A 17,874-nucleotide genomic window follows, 5' to 3' on the forward strand; every position below is an offset into this window, starting at 1 on the left:
AAATGATGTAAAATATGCTGTCCAAAACAGTAGATGTGGTAGTGGAGAGTAAAAATGCAGGGTTGTTAAAATGGACTTAAGAGATCAACAACCTAGAATTATCTATCTATCATCTATCAACTATCTATCTATCTATCTATTTATCTATCATCTATCCCTGTCTATCTGTCTATCTATCTATCATCTATCTATCATCTATCCCTATCTATCTGTCTATCTATCTATCATCTATTTATTTATCTATCATCTGTCTATCTGTTTATCTACTTATCTGTCATCTATCCCTATCTATCTATCTGTCTTTCTATCTATCTACCTATCTATCATATATCCCTATCTATCTGTCTATCTGTCTATCTATCTATCTATCTATCTATCTATCTATCTATCTGTCTTTCTGTTTGTCTATCTATCTGTTTCATGGTAACCACAAGCCAAAAATCTATAATAAATACACACAAAAAGGAGAAAGGAATCCAAATATAATATTAAAGATAGTCATCAAATCACAAGGGAAGTGAACAAAAGAAGATGAAAGAAAGGAAAAATAACTATAAAAACAACCCCAAAACAATTAACCAAATGCAGTAACTACATACCTATCAATACTATTTCAAATGTAAATGGATTAAATGATACAATTAAAAGACAGAGTGGCTGAATGGATAAAAAACAAGGCTTATCAATATGCTGCCTATAAGAGACTCATTTCAGAGCTAAAGAACACACTGAATGCAAGAGTATAGCAAAAGGTATTCCATGCAAATGGAAACAAATAAATAAAAATTTTGTATAACAACACAAAAGACCCAGAATAGCCAAAACAAACTTGAGAAAGAACAAAGCTATAGGTATCATACTCACTCCCTGATTTCAAACTATACTACAAAGCTACAGTCATCAAAGCAGTATGGTACTTGCACAAAGCAGATACATAGATCAATGGAACATAATAGACAGCCCAGAAATGCACCCACACTTACATGAGCAATTAATCTATGACAAAGGAGGCAAAAATATACAATGAGAAAAAGACAGCCTCTTTAATAACTGGTGTTGGGAAAACTGGACAACTATGTTCAAAAAATCAAACTGGACTACTCTCTCATACTGTGCACAAAAGTCAACTCATAATGTAGTAAAGACTAAAATTTAAGGCTTGAAAACATAAAACTTCTAGAAGAAAACATAGGCAGTATGTGCTTTGACATCAGTCTTAATATTTTTTTGGATATGTCTCCTTAGGCAAGGGAAACAAAAGCATAAATAAATAAATGGGGCTACATCAAACAAAAAGCATTTTCACAGCAAAGGAAACTATCAACAAAACAAAAAAGCCATGTACTGAATAGGAAAAGATCTTTGCAAATGATATATCTGATAAGGGGTTAAAATCCAAAATATGCAAAGAACTTATACAATTCAACATCAAACAAACAAACATTAAAAATGGGCAGAGGATATATATAGGCATTTTTCCAAAGAAGACATATAGATGGCCAACTGGCACATGAAAAGATGCTCAACGTCACTATCATCATCAGGGAAATGCAAATCCAAACAACAATGAGATATCACCTCACACCTGTCAAAATGGCTATTCTCAAATAGAAAACAAATAACAATTGTTGCTGAGGATGTGGAGGAAAGGGAACCCTTGTTCTCTGTTGTTGGGAATGTAAACTCTTGTGGCCACTATGGAAAACAGTATGGAGAGTCCTCAAAAAATTAAAAACAGAACTACTGTATGATTCAGCAATATATCCAAAGAAAAAATATATCCAAAGGAAAAAAAAAACAGTACTTAAAAATATATTAAAAATATATATGCACCCCTATATTTATTGAAGTATTCTCCACGATAGTATTGTCCATCAATAGATGAATAAAGATGCAAGATACACACACACACACACACACACACACACACACACAGTGGACTATCACTCAGCCATAAAGAAGAATGAAATCTTGCCATTTCCAATAACACGGTTGGACCTAGGGATATTATGCTAAGTGAAATGAGTCCGACAGAGAAAGATAAATAATGTATGATATTACTTATATGTGGAATCTGAAAAACAAAACAAACAAACATAAAATAAAAACAGAGTTATAGATACAAAGAACTAACAGATGGTTGCCAGAGATGGTGTGGGGAGGAAAGAAATAGATGAGGGAGATTGAGAGGTACAAACTTCTAGTTACAAAATAGATGTGTCATAGGTATGAAATATACAGTGTGGGGAATATAGTTAATAACTATGTAATTCCTATGTTCGGTGACATATCATAGCTAGATTTAATGCAGTGATCATTTTGAAATATATAGAAATATTGAATCACTATCTTGCATAACAGAAACTAACATAGTGTTGTAGGTCAATTATACTTCTAACTCAAACTCATAGGAAAAAAAGATCAGATTTGTGGATCAGACCAGAGGCGGGGGTTTGTAGGAGAGTGAGTTGGATGAAGATGGTAAAAAAGTACATATTTCTAGTTATAAGATAAATAAGTACTAGGGATGTAATGTACAACATGATCATTATAATTAATACTGCTATATGTTATACATGAAAGAATTCTCATCGCAAGGAAAAATTTCTTTTCTCTGTATCTTTAATTTTGTATCTGTGTGAGATAATGGATGTTCACTAAACTTATTGTGATAATCATTTCATGATGTATGTAAGTCAAATTATTATGCTGTACACCTTAAGCTTATACAGTGCTGTGTGTCAATTATATCTCAATAAAACTGGAAGAACAAAAAGCTCCCCTGATAGTTCTGGCATGCAGCCATAACTTGACACCTTAACTCCAAGGCTAACCCTGCTCTTTGGCAAGGATGCCTAGTAAGCTCTAGTTCTTAGAGAATTTAGTACCAAGTTATACTTTCTGGTACTAGAGGTTCTAGAATCTGGGTTTATCTCTCTGTCTTATTTCTGAGAGGGGGTTGCTTCCTTGTACACCACTCAGTTCTTTTCACTTATTCTGTTTCTTTTCAGGACTTTTAGTTCTGCTTCTGATCTCTAAACAGGAACTGGAGCCCTGCTTCCACTCATTGCCCTTTGTCTTCTGGCTGCAGGTTTAATGCCTCCTGCTAGACACCATGTGCTCTAGTGATGCCTTCCCCCTCCCCCCCGTCCCCCATCTCTTTATCTCTTTGCCAAGTCTCCTTACTGCTGAGGAATGCTGGCTTAGACTGCCACTGTCTGTACCACACATTTATGACATCGTATTTTTTTCTGATTTTCTCCTGTCTTTGCATAAGTGGGCATACTAGTTCTGGGTCAGTCCCTCACTTTCTTCATCCTATGTCATTAACTTTGCACAGATGTATGGTAGGTTGTTCTTCAGCGAATGTCAGAAAGAGTGGGTCACACATAGTTTTAGTAAAATGCTGGCTTTAGTAACATTTTTCTCTCCACCACTACTTGGACCAGAAATCCCATTAATCACCAGAGGACAAACTTAGCCTAGGTGGGGAAATATAAATAGAGTGGGCAATAGAGTGAGTTTGCAGCTGCTCTGGGAAAGGGAAGTTTTTACTTGTCTGTGAGCTTTCATAAAACAAGAGATCAAGAGGGATTTCAGCCAGAGATCAAGCATAGCGGCGACAAATGAGCCTGATTTTTGTGAGTTACTCCACTGAGTGATTAGTGCATAAAAAAATTTTGACTGAAAATACCTGATTGTTATCTTTTTTCTACTTTTTGTTCTGTTTTTCCTGATTCTTTGTACTTCCTACAACATTCTGACACCTCTTTTTCCTCTTCATTCACTTTTAGTATTTAGGACTGTTTTTTATTTACCTTTGTTTTTGTTTTCATACCCTTTCTTTTTCATTATTTGGATACTCAATCCTTCATATTAATAAAAAGGAAGATGCAAATCTGCCAAGCATTTAGAAGTTTGCTTCCTTTAATTTGTCATTAGTTTTCTGCTTTTGTGCTATATTTAAGCTTAATTTTTTAGATGGCAGAATTAGTAATCAAGAGACTCTACCTTGTTGCAAATCTGTAAACTTCCTTAGTTTGTTTTAAATGATCACCAGGGCTTTAGCTGAGCTAAAGTTTATTGTTGTACTAACTACAGGAAAAGGTTTATTAATCCAGTGATATGTGTATATAATAATATAGAAAATGTTTACCTCATTAAAGAAACAATTTTCAAGTACTTTTTCCATCAATACAAATATTTATTGAGTAGCTACTTCTTTCAGTATTGTTCTAGGTGCTGGTAACTAGCAGGGAGAAAAACAGAAAGTGGAGAGGCAAACAACAACAAAAAACCCATAAATAACAAAAATGATAACTTCAGAGTGATGTGCTATGAAGAAAAATAAGGCAATGGAATGTAAAAGAGAGTGGGGATGGGCTTAAATAATTAATACATTAATGATAATCATTTTTAATTCATTTACACAATTCTAATAGGATTTGTACATGACTATAGTGTTTATGCTGATTCAGAGTTCCAGGAATGAACTTTTTCTTTTTAAACATCATTTATCCTAATATGGAGGAGGTTGATGTAAGTTCTGGTTTCCCCACTGTTGTTTGAGTAGCAAATACCTCTAGAAGGAGCCAGTGATGCTGTGTCATAGTATTTTGGGCTGAAAAAAGTCTCAGCTGGTGTTCACCATTCCACAAATATTTGTTGGGTATCCTCTGTGTACCCAGGACTGTGTTGATTCTAGAGACTTGACAGTGAGTAAGGGAAAGGGATAATCCCAGGCATAATCTCTGTCCTCTTAACACTGCCAGTTTAGAAGCTCATGGAAAGGCCACGTGACAGGAGGAATAGAACTTCTGTACTCAGTGGACAGAATGCAATGCTGCTTGTATGTGGCCACTGGAAGACAGCCATCCCAAGAAAAGTGGGAGGCCCACACTCAAACTGAGAAATTTGGGATTCAGTACTCTTCTAAGTGGTGAGAGGGAGGACCCTGTCAGGAAAAAAATTCAAATCAAATACATCCTTAAGCTTTCTCTCACTGTCATTCTCTGTCTGTCCTCACATGCATGTACATACATACATCCACCTATATATATCACTACATCTATAGACGCACATATATATGTGTACATGCATATATACATGTATATATATATTACAGTGCTTTACTTTTTATGAAAAATTTTCACATATGTTCTTTTGTTACTCGTTAAAGTCTATAGTTAACTATTGTTATCTGATTTTACAGTGAAGTAATTAAGGCCCAGATTTTAAATGACTTTCCTAAGATCACTTAGCTAATAAATGATTGAGGTTAGATTTGAATATAGCTTCTCCAACTTCAGAAAGGAAGCACAGTTCGTTTCACCATGTCCAATTTTTCTCTATTTCTGAAAATAAATGGAAATTGTAACACATCTTCCATTTAGAAGAAACATGCCTATTTCTTAAAAAAAAGAAAAAAACACTTCCCTCCCCCACAAACCTGTGTGTGCATGTTTGTGTATGTATACGATTTTACTGCATACTGTTGTATAGTACTCTATATTACTTCAGATAACTCCTTGAATTAAAAGTTATTTTATAAATAACTTTTACCAATGATGATTCTGACTATAGAATTATTTTCCTGTTCCCAAATGGGAGATAGAAAAAAGATAAAGAAAGCAATGGTTTTGAGCTGATAAAAATGGGGAGACTCCAGCTTATATTTTCATGATGTGCTTCCTATTGGTCTATATATCTTTCTCTTCGACTTCACTGTAGGTACCAAGTGGTTAGGTGCTATGTTCAATCTTTTGTAACCACACCAACAAGGAAGAGTGTCTGGAAGGGTAAGTATCTGAGAAATATTGTTTGAAAGACAAAGAAAGACTGAGGAATTGTTCTAGAGGAGGGAAAACGAAAGACACAAGACAAACAAATGCAATATATGATCCTTTATTGGATCCTGGACTAGAAAAAAAAAGTAGCTATAAAGAATATTGTTGGGACAGTAAGGAAAACTTGAATTTGGACTGTGTTTTAGGTAATAGTATTGTACCAGTGTTAAATTTCCTCATCTTTATGATTTTACTGTGTTTTTGTAAAGGAGCATTCTTGTTCTAAGGAAGTACACAGTGAAGTATTTAGTGGTAAAGGGACATGGTGTCTGCTACTTACTCTTAAGTGGTGTGTGTGTGTGTGTGTGTGTATGTGTGTACGCATGAGAGAGAGAGAGAGCGCATAATAAAGCAAATGGGGTAAATTTTTAACAAATTGGTGAATCTTGGTAAAAGAATATGGAAGCTTTTGAACTAATCTTGCAACTTTCCTCTAAGTTTAAAATTATATCAAAATAAAACATTTCTAAAAACTATTGAATAAAATTATATTTAAAATAGATCATTGATCCAAAGGGACCTTCTATTTCTATTTGGTTTTAGCACCAATTAAAAAAAAATCCAAAACTAAACTAAAATAACAAACATAAATGAGTTTAAGAGCTTTTGTAGTCTATTTTTATACTTAAGTATATTTTGCTGTTCCTAATATCATCAATGAAAACATCAAATTCTATGTAATCAGTGTCCAAATTGGAGCTCATCTATGGATATTATTTTCCTCAAGTTTTGTGGCCTTATAACCTGACTTAGTGACAAGACTGCTGACTAATTCTACTGCTCAAGTTATCTATTTTATTTTTTGATACTACAGTGAGTGGCATCTTTACTAGGACCTGTTCCTTTCTGCTTGTAATCCTCTTACTGTTATGTTATGACATTTTTGTTATAACAAAGATGTTATGACATCGTTGACATAATCTTTTCTATAGATTCTGATTTTCTTTTTTATTGCTTCCCTGACATTTTAAGTACCCAGAGTAAATTATTATTCACAGTCTGTCATCAGTCATTAGATAATATTGCACTGTGCTATAAAAGTGTTTCTATATTTAATAACAGTGCTTTCTGCATCTCTATATAACTGTTTGTACAATTAGTTAAACAGAATCTTCATCTGAAGCAAGATATCACACCAAGTAGCTGTTTAGTTTTTTAAAATGAGCTAATAGGAGTTTAAAGCAAACTATTTAGAAGATGATGGAAAACCCTGTGACTACAACTATATATGGTTAAAATTACTACCACGGCCCAGATTTTTAAATTAATAACAGGTCAGAGAATCCAGCACATACTAGATATTCACTTCCCCTCTTGTTGGAATAGACAAAGTATTTGTTTAAATGGTGTTCATTTTTGATACATATCTATTTAATTCTTTAAAACCTTGTTATATAGAAATAATGGGATTTAAGTGAATTATACTCAAATTTCAAACTTATTATGACCATAAGCAAACATATGAGGCACGTAGATGTCATCTCAGGTCTTACTTATGTCTAAGGTCTCCTTAACTTCCCTCCCCCCACCCCCTCATGCCCTACACTCACTCACATACACACTTTCATGCTGTTATGAACCTCACAATCTTGATTTTGTGGTGACAAAATTTTTAATTAAATGATGGGATGAATCTTATTGCCAGTGGGAGGCAAACATCAAGTAACAGTAGTATTCACAAACCAATGTCCCTGCTTTCACCTTAGTAGAAATGTTAGGCAAATTGGAGGGATTTGTGAGATAGAGCAAATCTTAGTATTGCCACATGGGAACTTGACTTCATGTGTCTTCATTCTTAGCTCATTTATATAAGTCCTTGGGTATTTCTGATTTGTGAAACAGGGATATTAGTAGTAAGAGTTACTGTAGTATAGGTTCTGCAGACAGTGGAGTTTAAATTTGGCTCACTGTTTAAAAAGAAGATTGCCTACATTATAAGATTTGCACTTAGAGCAAGGTTAACATGGTCGCAAGGCTAAAAAAATCTCAAATGTGTATTTACTTTCTAGGCCACCAGGCCAACCATTTCACTGTTAGTTGGATAGACAAAACAAACTATGTTGACCTTTGACATTCTTCTGGAAGCTAGAAAGGAAATAGCAGCAATATTCTGGCAAGGCTTGGGAATGGCCTAAGAAGAGAAAAGTCAGCATGTCTTTTGACTTTTAATTATGACTCTTTTCTGCAGTGTACTAAAGAAGTGCTTTGAAAAGAGTGTGGTGTTTATCACTGAGTGTGAGTTCAAGATCTTACAACTTTGTAATATCTTTTTCCTGTCAAGTGCTGGTTGTGGTTGACCTTTTGGATAATGTGTTTTTGTTTGCTTTCAGATGTTAAGAAAGATCTCCCATATAACCTTTTGTTTTCTTTAGGACTTAAAGAGTGGTGGGGAAGTGATAAAAGTTTATGGGAAAAAGAAAAGCTCTAAATTCAGACATTTTTGTTTTACATCTCTTTTGGGTAAGTTAGCCCCAGGCTTACCTATTAATATCGCTATAACAATAAACTAAGCCTTTGGTGCAGTTTCCTTTCTCCTGCTTCTGTTTTTTGGTATTCTTTGCCTCCTACTGTGATGTATTTTTTCCTCCCTCTCCTTCCTAAGAAGTGAATTCCTCTCCTCTTTGTCCCCTTGTTTATGCCAGTCCAGTGAGGGATGCTCTCTTTTGGGGATTCCGGGAGAGGCACTGTGAGTGACAGGACACATGTTGGAATGAGCAAGGTATGTTCACGAATCATTGAAGAGACAGCCTGATTTGAGAAATGATTCTTGTTGAGGCATTTTAAGAGACAAGAACTGGGGATAAATCTTACGATATGTCTATAGGATTGCCAGTGCATCTCACGAGATATACCATGCCCTCGTTCCTCATCTGCCCCAAATTTAAAATATGAATTTCCATTAATATCTTCCAGTCTCTGGCACTTCTTTCCATGAATTTGTGGCATGTGTCCTGGTGCAATAACAAACTTTGCTTACTGTTTTCTGGTTGACTCTGAGTACCTTTACTAGTTATAACTGTATTTTATTCCTCCTTAACTCTTCCATCTTAGTCCCTCTGCTAGCTTCTGCATACCACATATGCTATTACTGTTACCAACACCATCACTTTTACTTTGGAATGGGAACAATTTAAGAACTTAAAGCTAAGGGCTTCTCAGTATCCTGTCCATATTTTCTACATTACATACATTTTCTACATTTCTACATTAATGAGCTTTCTTGAATTTCAATTAAAATTTAAAGCAACCTGAATATTTATTTATTCACTCATACATACATGTATTCAAGAAATATTTATTATATACTGGGTGCTAGCATTGTGTAGATTCAGATTTACTCAGCCAAGTACGGTATAATTAGCTGCAGAAGTTAATTATAGACCGTTCTGTTCTCTTTTTCTCTTTGGGCCTCTCAAGCATCCTATTCTGAGTCTTGGGTTAAAGAAACAGTAATATGTAAAATAATCTGTCCCAATTCCTTAGTATTCTGGTGTTATATTTTGCTATTGGACTTATGTTTGCAATGCTATGATCTATAAATCCTTAGTATCGATAGAATGAAAGCCTTCATATCTTTATCTTAATAATAGCCCACACTTCAGATTTTTTTAAGAAATAGTTTAAAACAACAAGAAGAAACATCAAAAATGGCTTGATCCTGTTCTCTGTATGCTCTTTATACTGACAAAATATTGGCAACAACCAATAGTCCAACTATAAGGAAATAGTCAATTAAAATATGATAATCTGCTTACAAGAACATTAAACAGCTGTTTCATTGAGAACTATGTGGAAAGATTATGCTACAGCATGGGAAGATGTTTATAATGTTATCATAGCTCTGTTTCCCCAGGAAACAGGCTCTGAGGTGGAGATCTGTTCTCAGGAATGCTACTGGATACTGCTCTCAGGATCAATGACCCAACCAGGCAAACCACAGTAGATTTCAAGGCCTGAGAATAGTCCTTTGTGGTTAATAGCTCCACAGTCTGAGTCATCCTTTTTCATGAAAGAAAGCCGGTGTTTGCAGCTTAGCAGACTATTGCCCTGTAAGGATGTGAAGAAAGTAAAATGAGAGAGAAGTTGAACTGCTATGCCTAGGTGCAGTCACAACAAATGTCTCAGCTGATCTCTCCAGAATTGCCCCCCACTGAGGCAAGGATGCCTTGCCTTTGTATTACAGCTCACCACCTCCCAAACTAACCTTTGGATTCAGGCTGCCCTGGGGCCTGAATCCTGCTATTGGGCCAAGCAGCTGTCTTCAGCTAAAAGCCGTTACCAGAGCAAGACTCAGCCTAGAGCTGATAGCTTCACACACTCCCAGCATCCACTAGAGATGAAATATTACACAAAAAGAAAAAAGTCACAAATGTTTTGTGTACATTATTATATTATGAATTCAACTGTAATATATGTGTGAGTATGTACAAAAATTGGGAAGGGACAGAAAAATGAACTGTATTACAAAATGCTGTATTAGAAAAGTGAAAGAGGCAGTCCAGTGGTTAGGACTCTGCACTTTCACTGCAGGGGGCATGGGTTCCATCCTGGTCAGAGAACTAAAATCCTGCATGCCATGTAGCGTGGCCAAAAAAAAAGTGAAAGAATTCATAAGAACATAACTTTTTATCAAATAAGCCATGAAACCAAAAATATTGTAGTTTCCATTACAATATTGGAAGAACTCAGGCGTATGTTGTCTCCTCTCCCAATTTTAAAAGATTACCATTTTTGTTAATTATTGCATATCTCAGGCTTTCCCTTGTGTTCTATTTGTGGAATATCTTCAGGTGTGGTATGACAGACATAGCTCAGTGTTCCTGTCAAATTCACTTTAAGATAGTAACACATATGAACAGTTGCTCTGCTTCAGGTGCTAGCTTCAACCATTCCTAGGGTGACCTCACCTATGAGGCAAAAGAAGCAGTGGTTAGGGGTTCAGTCCCTATATATGCCATTGATATTTTTTTTCACAGCTTTAAATTACTTTCTTACTCAGCCCAATATCTTATATGTGTGATCAAAAGGGAATTGGTTATGAAAAATGTGATTCGAGCAGGGCAAATAAATCAAATATGATACTGAAAACCAGTTTGAAGTTGTAAAAAAAATTCAGATTCCCATCAATTTTATTTATTTACAACAACACAACTTTTATTCCAAAAGTTAATCCTCTCTGTACAAATTGCATAGAGGCATAGCTTCCAAAACTGGGTTGGAGCAGTTGAGGAGGGTGGATCACAATTTAGTGATTGTAAAAAGCATAACAATTAAAGAGGCATTAGCAGTGATTAACAGCTCTGAGTAAACCCTCTGAGAAGCCTTCCTTCTGGAAATTATGCTCTTCTGCCACTTTTGTGGCCTCTGATTTAAACTGGGCCAGGTATCATCAGCAGACACAGGAATCCATGCATTTGCGTAGTAATTCTCTTCCTTAAATTCTTAGCCAACATGTAAAAGACTGCTAAAAAGTGCAGGCATGAGAAATGATGAGAGTACATCTCTGTAGGGAGATTCCGAAGCCTGTGAGACATTAACACATTAACATTAACATTTTCACAATGTGGCAGATTGCATTTCAGAAGCAGGGGCCAAGTGTGGGTACAAGGCTGAGGCAGGTGCTCCTGCAGTTCCTCTTTTTAATTAGCTCATCTTTGTGCGTTCTTTGAATGTACCACACTGCTGTGGGGCTCTCGGCTTAGTGTCTTACACAACAACATGTCAGGGTGCTGGAGAAGGAAGACTGGGAAATGTGATGAGCCCTTAGTCACCTGACAGGTGGGCAGCTTCTGATAGCAAGCATAGCACAGAGCCCTGATAATGCTGCCTGATTATACATGTGCTGCCCTGAGTCTGTCCATTTCTTAGTTCTCACCTGTGGCTATTTGTTGGCAAAGGAAAAAGAATTTGTCAAATAGTAAGCGTCACACCTATTAAATTAGTCTTTTAGCATAACTAGCCCACTTGTGTAAAAAGACCTGCCAGTGAATATTGAAGGGCGTGAAAAACAGCAATGGAAAACCTATAATATGCGCCCATACAAACATCTATTGATATATCCAGTGTAAGTATTATATAATATATACATTGTATATGATATATATATATTATACAGACATGTGGTCAATCATACACAGCTGTATTTATTTGTTCATTCATTAATTGATTGATTCTTTTATCTATCCATTCAAAAAATGTACTACAAACAGGCACTGTGCCAGGGATTAGGATTACAATACTGGTCTTCATTTAGTTTCTCAAAAGCTTCATTTTAGTTTCTCTTCCAGGACTTTCGCATACATGTTCCTTTGGTCTGGAATGGCCTTTCTTTCCTCCTTCTTGGCTGCCTAGTTGACTTTTACTTATCTTTCATATGTGTCACTTTTTAAAGGAAGCTTTCTTTGACCCAGTAGATTACATTAGGTCCCTGTTATATGCTCCCATATCATTCTGCAACTTATCATTCCAACACCTATCATCATGTGGTTTCTATGTACAGTTGTTGGATTATGTGTACAACTACTGGATTAGACTATCTTTCACATAGCTCAATAAGGGTAAGACCCACATCTATTCTGATCATGATAGTTTCCCTAGTGCTCAGCACTGAGACTGATACAGAGCAGGTATTCTCATTTTTAAAAAATAATAATTGAATGAATGGTGAAGAGGATATTACCTTTGTTTTCAAAGAGATTAAGTCAGATTGAAGGGGTGGACAGGCCAGCAACTGTTGTGTGACAAATGCTAGGTTGGGGGTATTCACAAAGTGCTTTGGAAACTGAAGAAGCAGAAGCATCCATCTTAGTCTTTGAGAGTCAAGGAAAGTATTCTGGAGGAATTTAGGTGTAAGGATCTGCAAGATAAGTGTAAGCAGATAACTAACCTAAGTGGAGTAGGTGGGAGAACAGAATTCTATTAAAACACAAAACAGAACAAAACGAAGCACAAAAGTAACATGGACAGAAACCTGTCAGAGAGACATTGATGAGCATGTTCAGGAAACTTCAAGTGGGTCATAGTGGCTTATACTGAGATGTGAAGTGAGGAAATTGGGAGAGATGAGGTTGGGTCTGTAAGTAAGGGCTGGATCAAGCCCTGCTGAGTTTGAACTTTATTCTGAGGCCAAAGGATAATCATTGGAGGGCTTTAAGTAGAGAAATTATATGATAAGATTTATGATATTGAAAAGATGCATACAGAATGGATTGCAGAGAGATTAGAAAGCAGAGTGATTAGGAAGCTGTTGAAATAATTCTAGATGGTTGATAGTGGTGGTCTGAAACAAATTAGTTGTATTTAAGATAGAGAGGCTAGCAGAATGTCAGGGGAGACGCACCACACACACACTCACACACACGCACATGCACACACGCATACTTATATTTTTACTAAAATAAAATTGTATTCTATATATTATTCTGACAGTTTTAGCTTACCTTTTTATCATACAAAATCAAATATGTCTTTATGTCTTTTTGTATGTTTGTTTGCCAGTTTTGGTTAAGGCATACATAAAGTCCCCTAGATTTTCTTCTAAAATATTTATTGTTTTGTCTTTTACATTTAAAATTTTTAATTTATCTTGAATTTTATTTTTTTGTGTGTGTGTTGTGAGATGGGATTTAATTTTATTGTTTTCCAGATGGCTAGTGCCATGTATTAAATAAACCATTCTTTCCCCATTGAATTAAAATACTCTTTTGTGGTACGTTAAAAATTATATACACAGATTTGATTCTGAATTCTCTATTCTGACCTAATAATCTCTTCGTTTGTTTTATAGAAATAAAAATTGTAATTACAGTGCATTTCATTTATTCCAATATCTGGTTCTTACTCAGTAGTCTTCTTCTTCATGAATTTTTGGGCTATTCTAAGAATTTATTCTCCCATATGAATCTTAAAATTACTGTATTACTAAGAAAACATGTTGAGACTATAATTAGAAATGCATTAAACTCATATTAATTTGGGGGAATTGATATTTTTATAATGTAAGGTCTTTGCATCTTGAAATTTGGAACCTTTTTCCATTTGTCCAGTTTCTGTTTTCTGTGTTAAGATTTAATAGTTTTCTTAATATAAGTTCTATGCCTTTCTTATTAGTGTATTCCTATAATTTTATAATTTTCATTGCTACTTTGAATAGAATATTTCCCCATTTCTACTTCTTGATCCTTACTACTAATATAGAGAAAAGCTATTGATTCTATGTTTATTTTATATTCAGTTATTTACAATGGTTTCTTATTAGTTCTAGTAGGTATTTTTTTCTATAAAATAATGTTGTGTTTTGTGCACCAAAAAAAAGCAAGAAAGAGCCTTGAAATTAAAAGGCTTTCTAGGTTTTCTAAGTGTACAATCTTCATTAGCAAAAAGAGATAATTTTATTGTTCCTTATATCTCATAGCATCTGCTAGAACCTCCAAGATAATATTGAATAACAATGGTGATAACAAGCTTATTTGCCTAATTTCTGATTTTAGTTGAAATGTTCTTAGTATTTTACCATTTAGAATAAGCTTTACTTCTGGTTTTTGAAGAGCAGAATTTATTATGTTTGAGCAGCTTCTCTATATCCCTGTTTTGCTCAAAATTTTTATTAAAGCTGTTCAATTTCAGACTTTTCAGAATCTACTGATAAAACAATATTATTTTCTCATTTAATTTTATAAACGTCATACTTTACGCTGATAGATTTTCTACTATTGAACTGCTTTTTCTTTTCTGACATGAACAGTACTTGGTCATGAAGTATTACTCTTTTATAAATAGCTAGACTCCATTTGCTGCTATTTTAGCAAATATTCATAAGAGAAAATGGTCTTAGTATACTGTATCAAGTTTTGGCATTAAAGTTATTGGGCTTAATAAAAAGAATTGAGTAGTTTTAATTGTTTTCTATGGCCTGGAAATATTTAAATCACTTTGGAATTATCAATTTTCTTAAAGGCTATCCAAAACCCATTTCTTCTTGGGTCAATTTTTGTCATTTGTGTTTTGATGAAAAATTATCCATTTATATTACATTTACACATTTGTTGGCAGAACGTTGTATGGTTCTATTTTGATTCCTCTGTTTCTCCTTAATATATACTATGTCTTCTTTCTCACTCCTAATTTAGTTCTAATCTACTAATTTCAGCTTTTATAGTTTAATTTTAAACTTAATTTTCTTAATTGAAAGTTTTTATTTACTTATTATTTTGTTGCTGAAAGTATTTATGACATATATTTTTGTTTGAATACAGTTTTTGTTGTGCCTCACAGGATTTTGAATGAATTAGTTTCCTTTTCATTGATTTCTAGAAGTTATAATTTCAATGTTTTCTTTTTAATACAAGGAAGGGTACTGTTTAACTTCTAAATAGATAAATTTTTGGTTACCTTTTTCTCACATATGTGTTTATTATTATTATTTTTTAACATCTTTATTGGAGTATAATTGCTTTACAGTGGTGTGTTAGCTTTTGCTTTATAAAAAAGTGTATCAGCTATCCATATACATATAACCCCATATCTCCTCCCTGTTGTGTTTCCCTCCCACCCTCCCTATCCCACCCCTCTAGGTGGTCACAAAGAACTGAGCTGATCTCCCTGTGCTATGTGGCTGCTTCCCACTAGCTATCTATTTTACATTTGGTAGTATATATAAGTCCATGCCACTCTCTCACTTCGTCTCAGCTTACCCTTCTCCCTCCCCGTGTCGCCTGCGTCTTTATTCCTGTCCTGCCCCTAGGTTCTTCAGAACCTTTTTTTCTTTCTTTTTTTTTTAGACTCCATATATATGTGTTAGCATACGGTATTTGTTTTTCTCTTTCTGACTTACTTCACTCTGTATGACAGACTTTAGGTTCATCCACCTCACTACAAATAACTCGATTTTGTTTATTTTTATGGCTGAGTAATATTCCATTGTACATATGTGCCACATCTTCTTTATCCATTCATCTACTGATGGACATTTAGGTTGCTTCCATGTCCTGGCTATTGTAAATAGAGCTGCAATGAACATTGTGGTACATGACTCTTTTTGAATTATAGTTTTCTCAGAGTATATGCCTAGTAGTGGGATTGCTGGGTCGTATGGTAGTTTTATTTTTAGTTTTTTAAGGAACCTCCATACTGTTCTACATAGTGGCTGTATCCATTTACATTCCCACCAACAGTGCAAGAGGGTTCCCTTTTCTCCACATTCTCTCCAGCATTTTTTGTTTGTAGATCTTTTGATGATGGCCATTCTGACTGGTGTGAGGTGATACCTAATTGTGGTTTTGATTTGCATTTCTCTAATGATTAATGATGTTGAGCCTCCTTTCATGTGTTTGTTGGATATCTGTATATCTTCTTTGGAGAAATGTTTATTTAGGTCTTCTGCGCATTTTTGGACTGGGTTGTGTTTTTGATATTGAACTGCATGAGCTGCTTGTAAATTTTAGAGACTAATCCTTTGTCAGTGGCTTCATTTGCAAAGATTTTCTCCCATTCTGAGGGTTGTCTTTTCCTCTTGTTTATGGTTTCCTTTGCTGTGCAAAACCTTTTAAGTTTCATTAAGTCCCCTTTGTTTATTTTTGTTTTTATTTCCATTTCTCTAGGAGCTGGGTCAAAAAGGATCTTGCTGTGATTTATGTCATAGAGTGTTCTGCCTATGTTTTCCTCTAAGAGTTTTATAGTTTCTGGCTTAAATTTAGGTCTTTAATACATTTTGAGTTTATTTTTGTGTATGGTGTTAGGGAGTGTTCTAATTTCATTCTTTTACATGTAGCTGTAGTGTTATTATTATTTGTATTATTATTAGAAAAATGTGATCTGCAAAATTTTTCCTTAAAAACATATTATGGAAATTTTGTGGCTAAGTACTTGAGCAATTCTTGTAATATCTTCACATACTATAAACATGTATGCATGTGTATGTACATACACACGTGTACATTTATTGCCTTTGTTATTAAATTTTATTTATTTTAATTTCATTTTTCCTCTGAATTTTTTATTTTTATTGCTGTTGAGATTTATTTTATTTATGACTTTGCTTTTTTAATCTTTGATATGTTGATTCTGAAAAAGCACATTAATATTTACTAATGACATTTTTTATTATATTTTTCTTTTGTTTTTATTTAATTTCTCTATGACTTTGCTTTTTTTTGTCTGTCAGATCCATCTGATTCTGAGAGAGATATATTAAAGTTTCCCATTATAATCCTACTATAATTTCCTCTATAAATGTCTAGAGTTTTTTCATTAGAGTAAAATTCGATTTTTTATTAGCTTTTAAAATGTGTAACAAGCATATTGAAACATAATTCACATACCATACAATTCACCCATTTAAAGTGCATACCTCGGGCTTCCCTGGTGGCACAGTGGTTGAGAGTCCACCTGCCGATGCAGGGGACACGGGTTCATGCCCCGGTCCGGGAAGATCCCACATGCCGTGGAGTGGCTGGGCCCGTGAGCCATGGCCGCTGAGCCTGTGCGTCCGGAGCCTGTGCTCCACAACGGGAGAGGCCACAACAGTGAGAGGCCCGCGTACAGCAAAAAAAAAAATAATAAAGTGCATACCTCAGTGTGTTTTTAGAGTATTCATAAAGTTGTGCAACTATCACTATGATCAATTTTAGAACATTTTTTATCACTCCATAAAGAAATCCCTTGCTCATTAGCCATCAATTTCTAATTACTAATACTTTGTATATTTAGCTACAATGTTGCAGGTTCATGTCTCTTAGGTCTTCTTTGTAAATTGTGATTTTTTTTTTTATATAATGTCTCTCTTTATCCTGATTAGCACTTTTAACCTTAATTCCACCTTATTTGATATTAATACTACTCCTTCCTTGCTTTTTTTCTTCTTGTAGTTTCTTGGAAATTTTTGCCTAACATTTATTTTCAAACTTTTTTTTTTAAATCACCTTTTATAAGTTGTTTTATAGATATGCAATTCTTATATATGGGGTGAGAATTTCTGACATTTGATGGTATTTATTTGTTTACACCTAATTAAATGCATAATTTACTGATT

The 17,874-nt window shown here is 34.5% G+C and overlaps 1 protein-coding gene across 4 annotated transcripts in view; it reads left to right on the forward strand.

Annotated features, from left to right (window-relative positions):
- The window catches only part of GUCY1A2 (guanylate cyclase 1 soluble subunit alpha 2), a 426,827-nt gene that overhangs the window by 51,160 nt on the left and 357,793 nt on the right, over nucleotides 1-17,874 (forward strand). The window lies entirely within an intron of this gene.

Source organism: Stenella coeruleoalba (genome assembly GCF_951394435.1).
Source record: "Stenella coeruleoalba genome assembly, chromosome: 8".
Lineage (NCBI taxonomy): Eukaryota > Metazoa > Chordata > Mammalia > Artiodactyla > Delphinidae > Stenella > Stenella coeruleoalba.